Genomic DNA, 23,196 nt, shown 5'->3' on the forward strand with positions numbered 1-23,196 from the left:
GGCAGGCGGATTTCTGAGTTCGAGGCCAGCCTGGTCTACAAAGTGAGTGCCAGGACAGCCAGGGCTACACAGAGAAACCCTGTCTCGAAAAACCAAAAAAAAAAAAAAGCAAGAAACAAAATAAAATTTTAAAAATATATATCATTTCTTAGTTTGTAGGGGAATATATAAAACTAGAATCTTGAGAACAAGAAGATCCGAGGTCTGAGGTTCAAATTCATCCTTCACTACACAGGCAAGCTTAGGCCAACCTGGGCTACATGAAACTATAGCTCAGCTTTGCCTCCCCATCCCAAAGTCTAGAATCTTTATAATCATGGGTCATGTCCCCTTAATCCTCTGGTCATTGTTCTCCAGAATGGGTTGGTGAGATGGCCTTCCCGAAGCCCAGTACCCACAAGCATTTCCTCTCTGACCACATGTCAGTGCGGCTTCCTTGGACACTCTTGTTATGGAGGCCTCAAGCATGCTCTGTCTAGCCCAGTTTAGTAAGAATCCTGCCAAACTATGCCGTACCAGCTAGTGAGGGTCCTCCCTATGAGGCTCCTCCCCCAGCCTCGCCCAGCAACCGTCCATAAGCCTTAACTGCCCTTGCTAAACCTCAGGACAGAGAGTTGAGTTCGGCTGTTTATTGCAGTCTCTTTCTTCACTGCAGTCACTCGAATAAAATCTGTCCCGCCATTTTTAAAAAGGTTAGTTATTTGTGTATATGTATAAACAAAGTATTTATTTGTGTGCGTATATGTGTTTACCCAGCCTCAGCATGGAGAGGGGTTCTGAGAGACGGGGTGTCTGGGAGCGTCGAAAAGAAAGGCTCAAAGTCGAATCATAGATCCAAGCCGAAGACTTGTGTTCTGCTTGCTATTCTAAGAGATCTCTCTGTTCATGTCGTGTGTGTGTGTGTGTGTGTGAGAGAGAGAGAGAGAGAGAGAGAGAGAAAGAGAGAGAGAGAGAGAGAGAGAGTTCTACAAGCAATTCTCTCTTTTTATCTAAAAAAATTCTGTAGATAGTTCATCTCCTGCAGAACACAGGTCCGGTGTTTTATTTTATATATTAATCCAGTCATTTACTCCAGGTTTCCTTTTGTCTTATGAAACAGCATCCCTTGACCCCAGCCCTTTGATTCTTAGGTGACAGCAAGCATGCATTTTTCTTAACGTTGCAAAAGAATTCAGAGATCTGTCTGCTTTTGTTAAGCACAAACAATAAACTAGTTGGGTGGAACTTTGTACTGAAATTATCATTTCTAACCATACCTAGGAAGCTCACTCTGTCCAAGGCTGACCTTGAACTCAGGAATCCACCTGCCTTTGTATAATTCATATTGCATCCTTACAGTTTGCAGAATTGAGACATTCTTATATATTTTCAAACTCATGTGTTTAGAGTTCTTTTCCACAACTCTAAGGGCTGTCCTGAAGGACCCAGCATTTGCCATTTGCCAAAGGACACAGCCACACCTTTGCCTCATGCTCTCTGATTATCTTGGAGTCATTAACGTTAACTGGAAGGACATTGCTCAGAGGAATGTGGAATATGCACATTATTATACAAACAAGCCCTACACCCACAGCAACAATCCACACTGGTGGAGGCTAATGCCAGGGGCATGTCCCAGGAGGAGGAACCATGTCACTCTGTCCCCACAAGACCACACTGGCCTCAGCACAAAATGGTTAGAAGTATGTCAAAGATGCTGTGGAATTGGAATAACAGGCAGTTTTGAACAGACTGATAACGGTGTTGGAAAACTGAACTCTAATCTCCTGAAGCTAGACCTGAGCAACAGTCACTCTTAACTGCTAGGCCATCTCTCGGGACCGGTGTCCTGCCATTTTTAACAAATATTCAGAACAGTTGCACCCTAACATCAGAGGAAAGGAACACACATGGTGGACGGAAATTCCATTCAAGCTACAATGAAGCGTAATGAAGTGGCCAAGCTTTTGTTTGTTTGTCTTTGTATATTTGTTTGTTTGTTTGTTACTTGTTAATCCTTGGGTGCTCTTTTGCATCGTGCTTCAAAATACAACAGCAACAACTGGAGTTCTCTCTGTCACTTTGTTAAGTTAAAGAAACCAGGTTTTTTTTTAATGTCATATCATTCTCTATATACAACCCTTTCTCTAGAACGTAATCAGTATTCAGTTCCTTCAGCGTTCCCACCCACCTCCTTGTCCTTAAATCAATCACCTCTAGGGAAATTTTTGGTGGAAAATTCCTTGAACCCCTGCACTTTGACCCCTGCACTCTGACCCCTGCACTCTGACCTGTGAGCCAGAGGCTGCCATCACTCTTACAGCTTGCTCTTTACCTGGGTCAAGTATGGGCTTGTTCTTGTAAAGACCATAGTTTATTGTAATCACCAGTTAATACTTGCTCTTTTTGACACTGACCTGATATTTTCTCCACAGTGGGAACCTTGTGTAGTGAGAATTTTGGTTTATTTATATGTTATGTTATATGCATGTTTGCATTTTAATCCCAAGTGTGGGATACAGGACTGCTTCAGTTTATCCACAGCCACTAACTATGATTGCCCCATGCTATATTGGGCGGGGGGGGGGGGGGGGGAGGGACACATTTTTGCCTGCTGCAGACAGTTTAATTCTGGAAAATCTGGAGAGGGTATAAACTTGAGAGCCCCTGAGAGGGCCTGTGGTGGCTGCTGCACCCTCTGCTGCTCTACTTGCTGTTTTTGTGTTTGCTATTGTGTTTGCTATTGCTGGATTGCTGGGTTACTGGGCCTTTAAAAACAAAACAAAATATATTTTTCACTTTTCAAGAAAAAAATATTATTATACATATCAGGAAAATATAGGTGATAAATCATAAAAACAAACAAAATATTGTTTAATCTCGTACCAAGAGGTGTATGCGGTTAGTACTAGGTAGAATGGATAGTTATTGTGGAACATGCTGTGAAATTTAATTGATGTATGGTGGCACCTGGAAAACAACAACTTCACACATCTTTCAAGTTCATTTTTGGTTTTGTTTACTTGGTTTTTTGATGTTTTGTTTTGAAGCAGGGTTTTGCTGTGTAGCCATGTCTGCCCTGGAACTCATACATAGACAGATTAAGCTGGTCAAGATCTCAGATTTGCCTGCCTCTGCTTCATGTACCACCACACCCTAGGGTCTTTCTAATCTATGTTCTGCCATGTGGCTGATTACCTCTGCTCAGCTCCCATACTTCTGACCTCCTCCATATTCCTGGGCCAGTCTCCCTCTTTTGCCCTGTCCCAGAAGTCTATCTCCCTACTGGATGCCCCACCCTCTATTTCCTGCTTAAGCTTACTGACCTGTCATTTCATTGACAGGTGCTGCATTGATACAGTACACAAGACATTTTCTCTTCTCTACAATCCCACTTATGTCTTGGTGTGTGGGTATGTGTGAGTGTGTGTGTGTTTGCTTGTGCATCTGTGTGTACACATTAGTTCTCCTTCTAAGTGGTAGCGATAGCTTATACATTTGGTCACTAGATATTGAATGGAATAAAACACAAGCTCATTTTGTGTGTGTAAGAAAGCCACAATTGTGGATAGAGTGATACAGGCCTTTCATCTCAGCACTGTGAGTTCGTTCAATGGGCAGCTTATTCTATATAACAAGTTCCAGCCCAGCCAAGCCTACGTAGTGAGACCTTGTCTCAGGATCCACACAGTGAAAGGAGAGAACCAATTCTGGTAAGTTGTCCTCTGATCTTCACACACATCTGCACACAGTAATTAAATGTAATCCAAAATAAATAAATGAACAAACAGAAAGAAAAAAAGAAAGAAAGAAAGAAAGAAAGAAAGAAAGAAAGAAAGAAAGAAAGTTCTAACAGATTTGTTAATGGATAAAGACTTTCCTAGAAGCCACTAGCTATGAAGTGAAAACCCAAAGAGGGATGGGCTACTTCTCTATGAATTGTTGCCTAGGAAGGCCCCCTCGGGCCTTAGAAACAATATTGGTCATTACCATTGTCCCCGGTTGCCCACCGGAACTAGAAGGTAACCCTCCATTGAAGACATCACATACCCTCGTGAGTAGACATGGGAAAATGAAGCTAAAACCAAGCTAGGATCTTCCTTCTTGCTGAATAGTCCTCATAACTATGAATGGTTCTATGCAGATTGGTGTTTGTGGTGGTGGTAAGGGAATTCATCAACAATCATACTCGGTTATGAAATGGCATGCTACCCTCCAGCAGCCAGGCAAGGCATGCCTACTGGTGTGGCAGTGACAGTTCTGTTAACTGGAATAACCAGTTGAATTTGAGTCCTACTCCAGAGAAGAGAAATCTCCAGACTTGGGAGGTCATAGGCCATGGTAAGAAAGCAACTGTCCTTGTTGTGTTAATGGATATACTGGTTAAATTACCTTCTAACAATTGTCTGCATTTACAACCATAGATTAGGACAGTCAGAGAAGCTGCTTTCTGAAACCAGAAGTGGTAACTGCAGAGATTTATAACTGGCCAAGATGCTGAAAGGAAGGGACTACTGAATGCTCCCTTAAAAATTTGGAAATCTGTTATCACCCAATACAAGATTCAGGGAATATCTCAGAGGAGAGAGAAAAAAGAAAGGACTGCTGTCTTCCAGGCAGGATAAAGCTTTTAGTTGCACTTTTGAACTCTCAGCTGCTGTGATCACTTTCCTTTGATTGGTCCTGTTAAGGAGGTGGGAGGGGCTCATAGGGCTCTCCCCTGCCCTGAGGATCTATAGGCAATTAATGGTTGTGTGGAAGTTATGAGTTCCAAAGCCACAGTAAAATGCCTATCCTACTTTAAGGAACCCTTAGTCGTGTTCCTATAAGCACCCTTGATGAAACTGGAACACACAGACACAAACATGAAGATAGAAGGGGTCCAACTGGGAGGAAGGAAGTGGAGGAGGGGGGCGGGGGGGGGACAGGAGTCAGGGTGATGTCAAGTGAGAGTGATAAGGGATGAATATGATCAAAATACATCCTATAATGTAAAATAACACCACAGGGAAACCCACTTATTATGTATAATTTAGGATATGCTGGCAAACACACCAGCAGGGCAGTTACGGTTCAGGCCTTTAATCCCAGCACTTGGGAGACAGAGGCAGAGACAGGCACATCTCTGTGAGTTTGAGTTTGGAACCAGCTTGATCTATAAGAGTGAGTTCCAGACAGTCAGGACTGTCACATAGAAAAACCCTGTTCTCTTGAAAAACTGAAGAAGAGGGAGAGGGAGAGGGAGAGGGAGAGGGAGAGGGAGAGGGAGAGGGAGAGGGAGAGGGAGAGGGAGAGGGAGAGGGAGAGGGAGAGGGAGAGGGAGAGGGAGAGGGAGAGGGAGAGGGAGAGGGAGAGGGAGAGGGAGAGGGAGAGGGAGAGGGAGAGAGAAAAGGAAGAAGAAGAAGAAGAAGAAGAAGAAGAAGAAGAAGAAGAAGAAGAAGAAGAAGAAGAAGAAGAAGAAGAAAGAAAGAAAGAAAGAAAGAAAGAAAGAAAGAAAGAAAGAAAGAAAGAAAGAAAGAAAGGAAGGAAGGAAGGAGAGGAGAGGAGAGGAGAGGAGAGGAGAAGAGAAGAGAAGAGAAGAGAAGAGAAGAGAAGAGAAGAGAAGAGAAGAGAAGAGAAGAGAAGAGAAGAGAAGAGAAGAGAAGAGAAGAGAAAAGAGAAAGGAGAAAATCAAGAGAGTTCTTCAGGCTATTGACAAAACTCTTTAGTAGTATTTTGTGATATATATCTTCTGTCTCTTTCCATAGTTCTTCCAAAATTAAGTACCTCTGTATGCAGTTAAGTTTCAAAACTGACACAAGCAGCTGAGTTATCTATTTAACATACCAAATCAGTCCTGGCCCCCTGGTCTTCTCAGCATCCCCAAGTCCCTACCTGTTACAGTGTATGGCTGCCATACCCTGCCCTTCACCCTGAACTCTCCAGCCCAGGGTCTGAGTTGCCCTTCCCTCCCCCCCTTCGAGGCTCTTCTGTGTATAATCCAGATTTTTTGGTTATTTGTCCCTCTTGTACCTTTGGCCTCCTGGCTGCTGTACGTGGTACCCCTGTCTCCCTTCCCCTCCCCCTCTCCCACATCACTCAGGGTCATGACCACTAAGGACTCTCCCAAATATGTCTGCCTCTGGCTATGCCTCCCTTTTATCTACAATAAACTTCCCCCTTCATCATACCTAGAAAGTTATGCCCTTTCACTTATCATATGTTTTGCTAGGCTCTGGGCTTACAGATTCATACATACTGATTTTTCAGGACTTTGTGGTGGAGACCGTTCAGGAAGTGAAGGCCTGACTAGAGTCAGAAGAAAGGCTGCTTTGGAGGGATTCATTTGTTTTGGTTGCAAACCGAAAAATAAATGTCTAAGTCAAGCAGCAAAGGACAGAGAATACCTTTTCAGAAAACATTCTCAGAAAAATCAGACACAAAAGTCCTGTGGAGAGAAAAAGCAAAATAGACTTCAGGACCCGAGAGGCCAGGAACACAAGGGTTAATAGGCACAGGTGGCTGCCAGGATAAGATTTACATTGAAAAATAAAAGATAATTGGAAGTCAAGTGCATGTCTGTAAACTCTAGAAATGGAGGCAGGGGGATAAGAGGTTTAAGACCAGCCTCAGCTACACAGACAGACTATCTCAAATAGTGTAATACGAGCACAACATTAAAACACCACAGTGGCCCCACAAGGTGCACAGTCACAACTTGTCTGGTAAATCAATCTTAATTTAAGCAAGCCTAATAAAGATACAGATTTCATTGAGCACAAGAAAAACTGGGTAGAGGTGACTAGCTTCACGTCTGTATCTTTATGACTTACACATCACAGACAGGCAGTCAGGTTTATTTTATAAACGTGTACTTCCTTGTTCACACACACACACAAAGGGGAAAACAGTTTACAGCAAATGAGCCTAACAACCTAACAGTCTCAACCGAAGTGATACCGTCGATCACTGGAGACAGAATTCACCCACAGAGGGACGGACGATGGGTGATGAACCAGCCTGACTCCATCTCAAGATGGAAGACATTTTGTCACAAGGTCAGACAAGTTCACTTCTGTTTGCTGCAAAAATCAAGTTGACTGTACTTTCATCTGTTTCACCCTATGGAGTTTGACTCAGTCCTTGAATATACCCTGATAACATAAGCTGTTCTACCACATAATTTTTAAAAGTTCAGCCAAGTTTGTACATAACCAAGTTTCTTTCAATGATTTTGTTTTCAATCCCTGCTTTAGCCCTGTCCGACAGAAAAAAAAAAAAAAAAAAAGTTTGCTTAACTTAACCAAAGAGTTTGGGTAACGATCTTTACTCTCTCGTTTGGTGGCATTAACAGGAGTAGAGGTTGAGTCCAATAGCCCAGGGCCCAGCAAACCAAAGTCCGCACCTCCTGGTGGGAAGGGTAGTGAGTAGGAAGTTCATTCTGCACTAGATGTTCCTAGGGAGCGTCGTTCTTGAAGGCAAGGGCTAACCAGCTCGACCAGGGTGCCCGATTTTCAATAATCACCACGCTCAAAGCCGTGCCACAGATAGGAGATCCATGTAGGAGGTGAGGTAACCGGAAAAGTCCGGCGTTGCTAGTGTATGTACCAAAGTCATGGGTTGAAGCACGCTGGGGACAACAGCCTGATGAGCTTCCTGGGGCCTTCAGGATCGTTCCTAGTTAGGATTTCTATCCCTGCAATGAAACACTATGCCTAAAAAGCAAGTTGGGGAGGAAAGGGTTTACACTTCCCCCCTGTAAGTCCACCATTAAAGGAAGTCAGGCGAGGAACTCAAACAGGGCAAGAACCTGCAGTCAGAACTTGATACAGACCACATGAAGGATGATGCTTACTGGCTTGGCACCTCCTACAATAGGCTGGCCCCTCCCCCATCAATCACTAACAAGAAAATGCCCTATGGCCGGGCAGTAGTGGCGCACGCCTTTGATCCCAGCATTCGGAGGCAGAGGCAGGCGGATTTCTGAGTTCGAAGCCAGCCTGGTCTACAGAGTTCCAGGACAGCCAGGGCTACACATAGAAACCCTGTCTCGAAAAAACAAAAAACAAAAAGAAAGAAAGAAAAAGAAAATCCCCTTCACCCTTGCCTACAAGCCTAATCTTATAGAGACATTTTTTTCAGTTGAGGTTTCCTCCTTTCAGATCACACTTAGCTTATTGTCAAGTTGAGATAAGACGAAACAGCACAGAGGATTTTCCTTTCCTTGCAGGCTTTTTGGTCCCCGCTCCTGATTGATGCTGCAGCCGGCTCCTAGGCCTTACCAGGTAACCCAGTTCGGTTGTCATTCTGATCTTGCAAACCACTCCATTTAGTGTTATTCTTGTTGTGTTCTCTCCAAACCTTCTTGTAAAAGAGTCGCAAAAGGTGGAACTCGCCCCCCACCTTTCAATGTCAGCAACCACCCAACAGCAAGACAGAACAGAAACTTCACTGAAAGCAGTGCTTTTTGCCTATATAGCCCTCAAAACAAGGAGCTAATTAAATATACATGTTATGTGACCTTGACCAAAAGGCTTGACCCCGACGTGATTTGAACACGCAACCTTCTGATCTGGAGTCAGACGCGCTACCGTTGCGCCACGAGGTCACAGCCGCAGCCTTTTTTCAGGCTATTTTAAGTATCCTGAATAACCTTTCTACCCGTGCTAAAATAAGTTTCAAAGTTTGATCCTTTATGTTCTCAAAATGTATAGCGTTATTAAGGCCTTGTGTGACAGAGTAAGGAATTCTGCCTATTTAACCTTAACTTCTAAACACTCCTGCTACTTTCATACAGTCTTCTCGTTTCCTAATTTTGTCTCATTTTCAGAAAAACAATAAATGAATGTAGTTTAGATTCCAAGCAAACAGGACCAAGAAACATCTCTTCTACTCCTAGAGCAGAGTTTTAGCTTTGCAGTGAGCCACATAACTGGCCTGCGAGTGCACCGACCCTTTTCTGCCTGGAGGGCCACTATTGGCCCGAAAGCCTTGCTGAAGGCCATGCTTCACCAGCCTCCTGGCAGTCGTAATGCCCACACTGGTCGCTCAGTTCACAGCAATGACACAAAAAAGATAATCCTGGATTCTGTGGGCCTCAGCTGTTACCCCAGAGTCAGCGGAACCGTGGATCTATTACTGCTGTTGTTACCAGGGGCAGGGGAGGGGAAGGGGTTCTAGGTTTTCTAATGGATTGTACTTCTAAGCAAAACTTGAGTTTGAGTGCCCAAGAGCCCATTATTTTGAGACAGGGTCTTGCGTCGAATTTGCAGCCCTCTTCCTGCCTTGGTGTGGCAAATGCTGGAATTGCATACATTACAGCTGAAGATTGAGAAAAGGGGCATCTTCCTGCTGTAGAATCCGAAGATGATCAAAAGTGTGTTTTGATCAAATGTCCAGGTGAGATGGAGGGAAGAGTTTGGGAGCTCCCCCTGCCCCAGCCCATTGCTTTATGTTGTGTATTCTTTGATTTCTTTATTTCTTTCTCGGTTTTCCATTTGTTTGTTTTAGGGAAGGCTTTTGGGTGGTCCAGCTTTGCCTCAAGCTTACAAAGTACCTGAAAATGACCTAAAAACTCCTAATCCTCTTGCCCGCAGCTCCAGACTGTTGGGATTCGAGGTCTGTGCCCTCCTGACAAAGATTCCCGAAAAGCGGGGAAAATCTGAGGAAACCTTTTGTTCCTTCTCAAATAAGCCTTCCAGAGCCACCTGCTTAGTCGCTTCCAGTTGACTCTAGGCAGCTCTGTCGGATGAGACAGGATAGCAGCTGACATAGACCCAATCACTTTTTCTTGCTCCTCAGACCATTAGTATTTTCAAACTCTATCCATCAAGTCAGATTGAGACTTGGTCTTCTCTCTCTGCAAGTTGAATTGAACTCTTAAAAGGAGTACCAGGCAAAACCAGGCTAGAATCGCATTCTAATGAAGAAAAGCCTTCAGTGTGAGGTTGATCTGGGCTACATAGTGAGTTCCAGGATATTCCAATCTACAGTGTGACACTCTGTGAGGGGCAGAAGGAAGGGGGGAAGACGGAGAGAGACACAACTTCTGACCTTCTAGGATGGGGAAAGACAAAGTAGTCGTCATATAGGGCTGCCAGGATGAATGCTGCAGGGTGCTGAATTTAAACACAGGAATTTCTTTTTGTTTGTTTTTTTAATTTTTAAAAACTATACTGATTGATATATTATATAATGTATATATACTATATATAATGTATATTGATATACACACAGTATATACTGAATATATACTATATATGTGTGTATGTATACACACACACACACACACACCACATTCTCCTTAAGGATTCTTTCCCTTGGCTTGCAGGCAATGAATGATCTTCTCTATGTGGTCTTCTTTTGTGGACCAGTGTTCTAACACTCTCTTCTTGTAAGAATGTAAGAATGACAGTCACGTTTTGACTTTTCACCTCTTTAAAGACATCGTCTTCTAGTACAGTGACATTCGGAAGATCTAGGTTTGGACACATGAATCTGAGGAATCTGTAGGGCACAGTAGAGCACCCGCAGGTCACCTCAGCCGAGCGAGGTGGGGGACACCTTATGAGTGTGGAACTACACGGTGGGAACAGAAGTGGCAGATGGTACCAGCCCGATTGCCTTCACCTTCATCTTAGCTTGAAGTCGAGTCTTATTGGGCCTAACAGGTCCTGTTGCTCCTCCATCGACCGTCCAGATTATAAAACTTCTGGTCTCTGTTCATGAATGTCTTTTTATACTTTTTCAATTGATGTCTCAGATCTATTTGGGTGGGTCTGTGGAGTGCACAAGGTAAATTCCTGACCTGGAAACTTCTGTGTGTACAGCAGTGGCTCCCCTCCTTTAAAGCCCTGCTGAAGCCCTTGCGCTTATATGGCCTTTTAGCCTTGCTTCCGATTGAACTATTTAAAAACAACTACAAAAACAACTATAATTGATGCATCATATTCCTATATTCAAGAGTTGCTGATTGGAACTCCATGATATTAAATTTAAACGTATTTCACTAATAAATTCGTGATAACATCAATCACTACCATAAAGCACAAAGAGAAAATGTTATTTTCCAATAATACACGAGCAGCAGCCCCTCCATGTGGGACCACGTGGCCTAATGGATAAGGCGTCTGACTTCGGATCAGAAGATTGAGGGTTCGAATCCCTTCGTGGTTGAGCTGAGATTTTTTTTTGTTGTTGTTGTTTTTTTTTTTTTTACTTTTGTTATCTTTGACAATAGGTTATCTGACAGTTGCTTCCTGATGTAAAGTTAGTACCGGGTAAACACAGAGAAGATTGAAAAAAGTCTGAATCAGAGCAGAATAGCAAGGCAAAAACTCCGGAAGACTTCTTCAAACTAAGAGACTGAAGTAGCCATTACAGTCAAACAATAAGAAGCAACTTGGACCAGATGCGGTTTATAAAAGCAGCTACCAATACTGTAATGCCAATACTGTATACAGACAGAGGCAGGAGCATCACCACATGTTAAAGATCGCACTGTCTCCACAAGGGGTTTCAGCAAGGACTGCGGAATGAAACATAGTCTCGGAGGGAGTTAGATAAGAAAAGGAAGGGGAGAGGTAAAAAGACTGATATTTTAAGTAAACATAAACAAGAACAAAACATTTACTAGATACCTTTAAAGAATTGTTGGGTGGATGGGTGGGTGGTGGGGGAGCACCCTCATAGAGACAGGGAGAGAGGAGATGCGATAGGGGGTTTCCGAAGGGAACCTGGAAAGGGGAAAACATTTGAAATGTAAATAAAGAAAATATCCAATTAAAAAAAATAAAAAGAATTGTTACATTGTCTTCAATTGGACAAGGGCACAGTGGCTGTATTAATATTTATTCATGTGATACATGTTTATATATTTAATCATACGTCCCCAAATTAATTTAATGTTATTCAGCAAAAAATTGAAAAAGTAGATGAAACTAATAAGCAGATACTTGTTGACTGTGGATGATGAATATACAAACAATTCCCCGTTTTCATTACATATTGAAAACATCATAATAGGAAGTTTGCTGAGTGGTGGTAGCTAGCCCAGACCTGTAATCCCAGTCCTCCGGCTGAGGCCGGAAGATTCCAAGTGGGAGGCCTGCCTGAGCTACAAAAGCCTGACTCAGTTGGTTTTTTTTCTGTTTGAATTTAAAAAGGAAGGTTGGAAGAAAGGAAGGAAGGAAGGAAGGAAGGAAGGAAGGAAGGAAGGAAGGAAGGAAGGAAAGAAGGAAGGAAGGAAGGAAGGAAGGAAGGAAGGAAGGAAGGAAGGAAGGAAGGAAGGAAGGAAGGAAGGAAGGAAGGGAGAGAAAGAAGGAAAAGAAAAGAAAAAGAAAGGAAAAGGAAAGGAAAGAAGCTACTTACAAAAAGAGCCCTAAGCTCTTGAACACAATGTGCACATTGGCTGTAAACAGAGCAAGTGTCAGGGGAAGAAAGACTTGTTTGCTGCAGGAGGAAGTGTTGCTGCACGTTTTTCTAGTCTGGCAAGTGTATGTCCGGGAGGACAGAAAACACTAGGAACCATTAAAATAAGCCTTCTAGAATCCCATCGAAATATTTTACGGGCAACACTATTGTTTGTTTCTTTATCTGGCTCTAAATATTTTAACACCAGAAAGAATACTTCTGAGTGAAGTTAGAAAAAAGTTTTGATGGTCAAATCCTTTTCATTATGAGGTAATCTGCTCTCCTAGAAGGAAAAGCAACAGTATGGTGGACATAATCCACCTTCCACAATGTCTCCAGTGTGATTTCTCATTGTTGTCTTTCAAAAAGCAATGTCTCATCTAGGCAGAGCTTCCTTCCACTGCTGCCACGGACCGCGAGGTTTGAGTTTAGAACACAGCTTCATTGCCCCCAGCTTGGCTCCATCCTACACAGCATTCAGAGCTGAGCTTAAATATAATTCATTCTGTGAATATTGATCAGACTCCCCATGAAAAATTCAGTTTAACAACAACAACAAAATTCAAATCAAATGTAGAATGGCCAGTTGTCTTCATGCACCTTGGGTTCTACAGTGACTGTAGGGAATGCATAAGACCTCTGTGGTTGGGATCTAGCGCATGTTTCTCAGCTACTGTAATACACAGCACATTTCATTTTAATCACGTCTGTTACTGTTTATACTAAAAAGCCTTGAGGGTTATGGCCGGGTTTTTTTTTTCTTTTCATTTTTTAATTCCTTTGTGATAGGACACCACTATGTAGCTTGTAACTTCTATGTAGCCAAGTCTAGTTCCCAATTCAGTCATCCCCCTGCCTTAGCCTCCCAGGCAGCTGAGATTATAGGTACATATCACCAGACCTGGGAGGATGGAGCATTTGGAGGTAGAAAGTGCTGCATTGGGGACAAACAAAAAAGAAATGACTAGGGCACCTAAATATTTCTAGAGCCTAGGACAGAGGGCCAGGGGAGGGGAGGGAGTAATTTTCATCCAACATGCAAACGTGTGCGGTGGTTTCTCAGTCTTGGATGAAGCACCGAAGTGCTTGTTTGCTCACAAATGCGTGCACAGGCATACCGACTGTACTGTGGCCAAGGTACTGAAATTTCAGAAAAGTGAAGTTTGTGGGGTTCTGTCCTGTCATTGGAAATGGTCTTTGTATTTCTAAACTATTATCTGAAAATATCAGATACTTCCTTCTATGAGAGAAGATCCCCTCATAATGAAAAGGATTCGACCATCAAAATATTTTCTAACTTCACTCTGAAACATTTTTAATGGTGTAAAAGTAGCTACAGCTAGACAAATAAACAAAAGATGGTCATGCCTGTAAAATATTTTGATGGAATTTTGAAATGCTGATTTTAATGGCAGCTAATGTTTATTAAAACTTTGCTATATTGCAAGTACTGGACTAACTGGTTGTACATGTGAATCTCTGAAGAACACCTCTCCTCTGTCAGACTCGAAATGTGTGACGACATTTAATGTTTCTGGGATGCGTGAGGATAAATATCATCACAAGTTTTGGCTTGTGATAAAGTTCCTAGAACGTACTGCTGATGTGTTTTCTAAAGAACCAAACAACGTTCTTTAATGTCCCACTTACATGTATGGAGTTAAACTTGATTGGTTTCTCTGATTCCATTGGTAGATCACGAATTCAACAAATCATTAAATCCTAAAACCAGAAGGGTAGACAATGTGTGTATACGTTAAGATGTAGAACACTGAACAGAGCTTACAGCACTTGTAGTCGTGGCCGAGTGGTTAAGGCGATGGACTAGAAATCCATTGGGGTCTCCCCGCGCAGGTTCGAATCCTGCCGACTACGATTGTGGGCTTTTGTGGTTTCCAACTGTACTTCAAAGTAATCAGTCCATCTCGGAGATTTTATAAATGACATCAATGACTTCTCCATTTCTCTAAATTAGATATAAACTTACTGGCTGGTATTCATTTAAAATAAAAAATAACTGCTATCTCATAATGAAGTTCCTGTTTAGTGTTTCACAGGTGTTTTTTAGTTTTTTTTTTTATGAATAAATTGTAAATTAAATTAAAGACATCAGTAAAACTTCAGCTCTAGTTTTGCACCTTTGAAATGAAATAAAAAGTATTTCCCAAGTGTAACCCTAAGACCTCAGCATAATACTGTCACTTCCTCTTTCTATATGTATGAAAACCTATAGGTGGGCCAGTGGCGCAATGGATAACGCGTCTGACTACGGATCAGAAGATTCCAGGTTCGACTCCTGGCTGGCTCGGAACTCTTTTGTTTTGTAGAAGTCTCAAGTTTCTCCTGTATTGAATTTCCGTATATTACTTTTATATATTTCACTTTATTGTTTTAAATTTTTCACCTTACACAAAATAAATATAGGCTAGAATTTATCTTTGCCACTCTTCATTCATACAAATCGGTTTTATGAAAGCACATCACTTACAGTACATGACTGTGACTCACACTCTCCTTAAGGTCTTCCCTTAATATCAAACCTCATCTACAGTAATAAATACTCTACTCTCAAGGCCTCTCTGCCATTTCCCAATTCTCTCTTTTATTGCTACTATTGCTATTTATATACCAGAGATGCACTCAAATACGTAGTTACCTAAAAAGAACTCTAGCAGAGGATGGTTTCGATCCATCGACCTCTGGGTTATGGGCCCAGCACGCTTCCGCTGCGCCACTCTGCTTGTACAGACAAAGCTCTTTAATTACCTTTTAATTTCTCTGTTCCGTTTTTGTTTTTGTTTTCTTTGGTTGGTTGGTTGGTTGGTTAGTTGGGTTGTTTGTTTGTTTGTTTAACTTTTCTAAGTTGCTACCTGGCATGTAATCTTTCCGAAATCTCCGTGGATCAAAAGCATTACAACTATTATAAATAGAAAAAAAAAAGGGGGGGGGGGTGTCTGTAGAGATAGAGGACTCAGTAGTTAAGATTAACGGTTGTTCTTGCATAAAACCTGAGTACAATTCCCTGTACCCACACGGTGGCTCACAACCATCTACAATATATCTCCAGTTCCAGGGAACTCAACATCTTCTTTTGATTTCCTGGGCATGTGGTGCAATATACATACATGAAGGTATTCATACACAGAAAATAAATCTTAAAATAGAAAAAAAAAATAGCAGACAAGTAATGGGGCGTGATTGTGTACGCCTTTAATCCTCAGACCTCGAGAGGTCAGTTGGAGGCCAGCCTGGTCTACAAAGCGAGTTCCAGGACAGCCAGGTATACACACAGAAACCCTGTCTCAAAACAAAACGGAGCAAAACAAAACAAAAACCGAAAACAAACAAACAAGAATGGCTGCCTGCGGTATCTCATTTATAGCATCTGCTGATAGATCAAATTCCTGATTTTAAAAGTGGTCAGTACAAAGTGTGAAACCCAAACAGGAGCCACATTGCTGAAACCACACTGTCGGAAGTTGTTGCTGAAGTCTCCATACCATACGCGAGTACATTTCTGCTTCCTAAGCAGAATGTATCCTGCAAACTATATTTTCAACCTAAACTCAACTTGGACCCTTATGATGTGTGCCCACCCTTTTTTGCCTTGCTAAAGTTCTGTTAGCCAAATATGATTGCCCTTTTCCTTATGAAATGTGGATTCCCAGATCCCAGATATTTCTTGCTCCTAACATCAAGTTACCCCGACAGCTGCGTTCTATCACCACACTTATCTACACCACAGGCAGCCTTGAGCCCTAAGCCCCCCCCCACCCCCACTTCTGTTAGTTGCTAACAGCCAAACCTCCACAGCTGTTTTCTATCAACCCTAACCCTTCTCCACAAAAGGAACCTCAAAACCCAGTGAGAAGCTGCTGTCTGAAATCCCGACTTAGGGTTGAGGCAGCCGTCTGACCAGTCTAAATAACGCGTCCTTAATTAGACAGTCTTGGAAATGTTTCCCCCACCGCCTCAGGTCTAACAAACGTAATTCAAAGTCTTCTGAAGAAATAAACAGGCTGGTCTTCTGGTGGATCTGGTGGCATAGAGCAGTAAGTACTGCCACATTTGTGCACTTTTGTTTTTTAAATATAAAGATTTATTTAAGTCCGTGGAGAGGGTGGGGCACGGAATCTGTAGCTCACAAGTTTATTTCCAGAACTTGGCGACCTAATTGCGTTCAGGTCCCCTGCCTTTAGAAATAACTCCATTCGAGGTTTTGCGGAGGTGGAGATATCAGTGATCCTGTGACGCTGTGGTACGGAAAAGCTAACTTGAGGCAGGAATCTCATGAGCCCAGGGCACACATTCCGGCTGGTGTGATAGGCCTTAACCTAAGGGTCTACAAAGATTAGCGGCTGAGATAGAAGACGATGCAGGTATAGAACAATAGCATCTGGGGTTAAAACAGGAACAAGAGTGGGTACCGAAATTCAGAATGCTTGCAGTAAGTTACGAAATTATTTATGTGTACTTGCCTGTATTCTTTCTTTCTAATAATAATAAACTCCAGTCGGCTCTTCCTACAGCTCTTTTAAGAGTAGTACCAAACATAAAACACTGACCCCGACGTGATTTGAACACGCAACCTTCTGATCTGGAGTCAGACGCGCTACCGTTGCGCCACGAGGTCAGCCAAGAGGTCCTTGATAATTGCCATTTAACCAAATTCAAATCTATGTAATTAGCTTCTGCTATCCCACAGGGATGTATTAATTAATAATCTCGACAAGTATTTTCCTTCGTTCCTGTCCTTCAAAGGAGGCTAACAAAGGTGGGCTCTGACCTCTATACAGGAGACTGGTCCTTGTCTGATGTGGAACCGACGGTTATCAGATTCCGACCACCTTCCAGATCACATCACTGTACCAAACCCGGTACAACAATTATGTCTCCCTAAGTCAGGCGAGGAATCCTGACGGCCTAGGAAAGTTTCAGAAGCCGAGGATTTCTGTCCTCCAGATCTAAAATAAATAGTAACTTGATAACCACTTGATACTGTGAACAGAAGCCCACTGCTATAAAACAGTCACCTTTCTTGAAATAAAAATTAAATTTCACTTTTCAGATTGAAGAGAAAGAGGAGAGGAGAGGGGGAAGGGGAGAGGGAAGAAAAGAAAGCCCAGGATTCCTACTGGGAATTGTAAAGGGCTTTAAAATAATGTATTGAAAAAGCTTGTCTCTGATCCTGTGTAGGGGCTGAGTACATGATTGTATTTCCTTGTTATAATGAACCTCATCGTTCACTGGAGTAGTGGAAAGGAGTTGGAGAGTCAGGGATAAACAAGTTTTTCCACTGCCATCAAAGAGTAAAGTGGCAGTCTGTTGTCACATTTATGTTGTCATTGGTAGCTCACTCTCCACACAGTTCCCAAGCAGGAATAAGTATGCTGACAAGTGTTTAGCAGCCACTGTTGGGCAAAATCCACAATGCTGAAGTGCTTGCTAATTTCTGAGGGACAAATCCTCTCACCATAGCTGATTCAAGCTATACATATATTGATAAAGCCCTGTTCCCCTGTAGTAGCCTCTTTCTCTCAGCTGTTTGTCCATGGTGTTTCTCCTGGTTAGCTTCAGCTGTCCACTTGACACACCCCAAAGCTGAGAGAATTTCAATTAGGGAAGCCCTTTGATTAGCTTGGCCAGTGAATATGTCTGTGAAGCATTTCCTTGATTAATAATTGATATGTCCAACATGGGCCATGCCTGCCCTGGGTAGATGGCAGTCCTGGGTTGTATGAGAAATCAGGTTGAGCAATCCATGAAGAGCAAGCCAGGAAGCAGTTGTTTCTACCAAACTTCTCTTTCCTTTCCTGACTTCACATCCTGCCCAGATGTCTCTTCATGATGAATTACAATACTGTAAGCTGAAATAAACTTTTGTGTACTTAAGTTGCTTTTGACTGTGATGTTTGTCACAGCAATAGAAAAGCAAACTACAGCAATGTGCCTATCTCTTCTAATTAACCTCTTATCCTCAGTGTCCCTCTTGTACCCCAGACCTAAGAACCTAAGAACATTCATACATGTATAATATATAATATGTCATATAATATATTATATATTTCTGACCCGCTCTGGCCCTGCTTGCTCCAGCCCCAAGAACATTCGTTATAAATTTACTTGTGTCACCCAATATTGAGTTGGGAAGATATGTGCACAGCTGACTCCTATGAGCCAGTACAATCAGCCCCAGGCACCATCGAAGTCTTTTCTTGACATCAGTATCAATAAAAGAAATGGATGCTCTAAGGCACTGAGTTGTTTTGAACAAGCTATGTCCCCCATAGGCTTGGGTATTGTAATCTTTGGTTTCCAGTTGGTGACATTCATTAGGGAGGAGGTGCATCTACTCCGGAAGACATATGAGAAAGTATGTCACTGAGGAGAATGGACCTTGAAACGTCATTGCCTTACCCCACTTGCAGTTTTCTCTCTGTTCTGCGTTTGTGTTTAAAGTTGTGATCTCTCAGCTTCCTGTTGTATCTGCCTGATGATGTCATGCTGTCCTCACCATTATGGACTCTAATCCCCTGGAACCGTAAGCCAAAATAAACTCCTTCTTCGTAGGTAGGTAGCTTTAATAGCAGCAGAAAAATAAATAGCATGGGTACTGAATGTCAAGTGAACATTCAAGTGTCATTATACAATTATATCAAGTCTTCACCGTAAGTCTGTGAGGTCAGTTGAAACATAAATCTGGCCACAAGCAACTAAATATTGGGACAAATGGACGACGCATTTCTTTCCAATGTGAACAATCAGTAGAGAAGGCCATTATGTTCTCTGTACTAGACAAATGGAGACAAAACATCCCATAACTATGTCTATGACAGGGAAAGGGGGGAAAGAATAGTTCAAAATACAAATAAGAAATCACTCCCCAGCATCACTGGCACTGTGCATGTTTTCCAAGGACATCTCCAGGTCCATGACTTCCTCCTAAAAGCAGTTTCAGGGCTATCTAGACATTGCCTTGCCTCGCCTCCTGACCAACAGCAGTCTCAAGAGTCTGAATCCCTTCCACTCTCCCAAATCTAGATGTCCTGCCCTTCCACTAGTGAGTACTCTCCCCTGTCTCTCAAGTTGGATAAAGCTAGCTTTCTTTGGCCTCTGATGTATTTTTAGAGGTCTTTAGTAAATGTTCTTTAGCAAACAAGAGCAAATTGTCTCTGATAGAGCAGAAAGTTAAATGTTAAAATAAAAGGCCTGAGAGAACAGGTTAAGGGAAGATTCATACAGAAGATCACTTTCAAGAAGCAGATGGTCTGGGCTAAATTTGAAAGACATTGTCCAAGGAAGCAAAACTAACTGGCTGCTAGGATGGAGGACTCACAAGTGAGTACCACACAGATCAGTAGCAATGAAAGGCTGATATTGTCTCTGAAAAGGGATGTCCTAAGGATACTAAGATGCCTTCGGATCCAAGAGCTAGAGAGCTGTCCTGGCTTCTGTCTTTCTCCCACCTGCTAATCATTCCAGGCCTATCTGGAAGCCAAAGGATAAAGGAACCTGGGGAAGAAATTCTTTACGTTGTAGAGTAGAACAAGAGAAGGATGGAAGCCGGACGTGGTGGCGCACGGCTTTAATCCCAACACTCGGGAGGCAGAGGCAGGAGGATTTCTGAGTTCGAGGTCAGCCTGGTCTACAAAATGAGTTCCAGGACAGCCAGGGCTATACGGAGAAACCCTGTCTCGAAAAAGAAAAAAAAAAAAAAAGAGAGAGAAGGATGGAGATGAACCTGACAATAGGAAAGAACTTGGTTCACATAATGACCCCCACTATAATTAAGGTGTTAAATGGTATTTTTGAATAATCTTCAATACTATAGTCTACCCCAAAGGACAAGTCTTTTCAATATGCCATTATAATGAGAAGAATATTAGTGAAACAGGTTAACTTGGGAATTATAAATACCAATATCATGGCAAGGTTTGTTTTGTTTCTTGAGATAAGTCTCACACTCTAGTCTAAGCTGGCCTTGAGTTCCAACTTGTAGCAATCCCCCTGCTCCTGCCTCCCAAGTGCTAGTATTATAGTATTATATGTGAACCACCACATAGACTAGCAAAGATTACCTTTGTTTGGGAAAAAAAATAGTATGTGTTTATGTGCAAATTTTACATTTTTCGAGAAAGGTCTCAGATGTCCAAAGCTGCTTGATCAGACAGAAGCATACTGTGGAAAAGCTGCACATAGCCTCTTATTTTTGCAGCATCCATAGCTATTTTATATTTCAAAAAGTTTGCCATGAATTATAATAATACTGTGCATGACAAATTACATGAAACTGTATAGTTCATATATACGGGGTTTTGTGTGTGTATGTGTGTGTGTGTGGTGTGTAGTGTGTGTGTGTAGTGTGTCTAGTGTGTTGTAGTGTGTGTAGTGTGTGTGTATAGTGGTATGTGTGTGTGTGGTGTGTGTATAGTGGTATGTGTGTGTGTAGTGTGTGTGTGTAGATGTCGAGCACAATCTCAGGTGTTATTCCTCAATCTGTCCGCCTTATTGTGGGGCAGAATCTGTCATTGCATGGAGCTCATTAGGTAAGCTCAGGTGACTAACTAGTGAGCTCCAGTGAGCTCCAGGGAGCCCCATTTCTCCATCTCCCCAGAGTTGGAATTGCAAGCATGTGTCACAGAGTTTGGCTTTTTGATGTGGGTTCTAAGGATCAAACACACAGGTCCTCATGCTTGCATGGCAAGCACTTTACCAACTGAACTATCTTCCCAGCCCGTACATTAAATTTTATTGCCACAGCCAAATCCAGCTTCATCTGCGACCACACCATACAACAGTAGAAAATATTTAAAATCTAACTCCTTACAAAAATAAGGCTCCAGATCCCAGGCTAGAGAAAGAGGTCTTAGAGACACATCTACCTGCTGTGTCCTGGTATCATCTCCAGAACTCTGATTTCAGATGCAGCAGGGCAGGAGACTCTGGCTTCTTCCAGCTTGAACTGCTGCCTGGGATCTCTTTGTTGTCTGCCGAGGTCTGGCAGTTTGGGTTAAAGGCATTTGCAAAGCAGCAAGCAAAAAGGTTGGCTATGAATGTACTTCTTTTTGTAAACCAATGAAATTTCCTGTTGAGAGCTGTTCTCATTCTTATCATCAAAGATAAAAAAAGTAGAGGCCCACAGAATTCTGCACAAACAAGTCTTGTTAAACTTATCTCCATAGCTACTCCTACAGCCACCCTGGCCCAAGTCTCCTTGCTTTATGGAACAATACTTCAGTGTACTGTTTGTTCTCCTGGACTGCTCCACATATCAGCAACTCACTCTTTTAAAATGACATTTATTGAGCCACATAAAACTTGTGACAGACTGGGTATGGTGTTGTGGTGGTACGTGCCTTTATTCCCAGTACTTGGGAGGTAGAGGGAGTCAGATCTTGGCAGATTTCTCTGAGTTTGAGGCCAGCCTGGTCTACATAGTGAGTACCAGGACACTTGGGACTGTGTAAAGCAATCCTGTCTCAACAAGACAAGACAAGATAAAAACCCAAATTCCATGTCTTTGTATCGCAAACTGTTGTACTATTCTGAGGGAAAGTCCTGAGGTGACTAAGCCAGTGTCCTTTGATAAAGATCAGTGTTAAACAGGATAGAGACTAAGACCAAATTAGTGTAGTTTCACTCCTGAGTTTTTCCTTATGGAATTTAAACAATTCATAGGATTCTACTCCGCTATGAGGTTCCTAATGACAACGAATCCTTTGGGGTTCCTATTTGGCATTGTGTGGGTTGAGTGGTGGGAACCACTCTTTTCCCCAGACACACTTTTTGAACAAAGAGACAGAAGAGGTGGAGGGAGGAGGGTAAGGAGAATGAGAGGAGGGTGGGGAGCATCGTAGGGAACAAGGAGGGAAAGAAATAAATAGGAGGAAGAGGGTGGCAACAAGAGGGAGGGAAAGTAAGTGAGAGGGAAGCAGGAAAGAAGGAAAGAGCTGTGTTAGATGTGGTGAAAGAATGAGGATGAGGAAGGAGAGATGGGAAAAGCAGAATGGTGGAAGTGATTGAGAGGAAAAAGTGACTCTAGGACTGGTGATAAAGACGCTGTGATGGTCTGTTCTAACTGTCAACTTGATATGCTCTAGAATGATCAGTGGAGTGTCGATGAGGAAATTTCTAGATCAGGTTGGCATGCAAATGACTAAGGAATTTTCTTCTTTGGGTTGAGTTGGATTGAGTCATGAACTAGGCCCAGGACTGTATAAAAGAGACCCAGCTGAGAGCACTGATGTTACTAGGGAAACATCTCTTTCTGTGTCTTCGTCCCATTAATAAAATAATCTTTGAATGAGAAGAATACTCTCATTTTATTAGCTCTTTAGAGAAAAACAACAGGGTAGGCAAAACTGAAGGATCCAGCATCCCCCTGGAGGAGAGGAAATGAGGAAATATTTCTCTATGGAGGTCTGAGACACTAAAGAAGGATGTAGGGAAAGAGTCTCAATAGTGCTGAGCCAGGAGACACGTGGTTAGAAACAGAAATAGAAACAGTTTATTAAGAAAAGAAAAGTACTCCTCAAGTGAAAGCGGAGTAGTAAGCAGAGGAAAGATCAAAAACATGCAGGCTCGCAGAGCAGTCTTTTAAAGGTCGGATGGTGCCCGCCCCTCGCATTTGCATTTCGCTTTCAAGAGTTCTGTACGCAAGATAAAGCCCAGATAAAGAAGGGTCTCCCGCGGGTCAAGGCAAATGGGCTTCTTTCATATGTTAATCTTGGCATTTCTGCCTTTTTCTTGCTTTAAGCAAGAGGTTCTCCGCCTACAGTCTGAGACCCCTTTGGGGACCTTTTCTTGTTGGTCGCATATCAGACAACC

At 42.5% G+C, this 23,196-nt stretch overlaps 6 non-coding genes across 6 annotated transcripts; 3 read left to right on the plus strand and 3 right to left on the minus strand.

Annotated features, from left to right (window-relative positions):
* Window positions 1-8,494: 8,494 nt before the first annotated feature.
* Window positions 8,495-8,566, minus strand: Trnaw-cca (transfer RNA tryptophan (anticodon CCA)). Its single transcript has one exon. It is a non-coding gene; the product is annotated as a tRNA-Trp (tRNA).
* A 2,494-nt stretch (window positions 8,567-11,060) lies between these two features.
* On the plus strand, window positions 11,061-11,133 carry Trnar-ucg (transfer RNA arginine (anticodon UCG)). The gene has a single exon. It is a non-coding gene; the product is annotated as a tRNA-Arg (tRNA).
* A 3,029-nt stretch (window positions 11,134-14,162) lies between these two features.
* Trnas-aga (transfer RNA serine (anticodon AGA)) lies at window positions 14,163-14,244 on the plus strand. The gene has a single exon. It is a non-coding gene; the product is annotated as a tRNA-Ser (tRNA).
* A 360-nt stretch (window positions 14,245-14,604) lies between these two features.
* On the plus strand, window positions 14,605-14,677 carry Trnar-acg (transfer RNA arginine (anticodon ACG)). Its single transcript has one exon. It is a non-coding gene; the product is annotated as a tRNA-Arg (tRNA).
* Window positions 14,678-15,038: 361 nt separating this feature from the next.
* On the minus strand, window positions 15,039-15,110 carry Trnam-cau (transfer RNA methionine (anticodon CAU)). The gene has a single exon. It is a non-coding gene; the product is annotated as a tRNA-Met (tRNA).
* Window positions 15,111-16,930: 1,820 nt separating this feature from the next.
* Trnaw-cca (transfer RNA tryptophan (anticodon CCA)) lies at window positions 16,931-17,002 on the minus strand. Its single transcript has one exon. It is a non-coding gene; the product is annotated as a tRNA-Trp (tRNA).
* Between the last annotated feature and the right edge of the window lie 6,194 nt (window positions 17,003-23,196).

The sequence above is a fragment of the Mus caroli genome, unplaced genomic scaffold, assembly GCF_978045245.1.
Source record: "Mus caroli unplaced genomic scaffold, Mus_caroli_1 scaffold_15, whole genome shotgun sequence".
NCBI classification, from domain to species: Eukaryota; Metazoa; Chordata; class Mammalia; order Rodentia; family Muridae; genus Mus; species Mus caroli.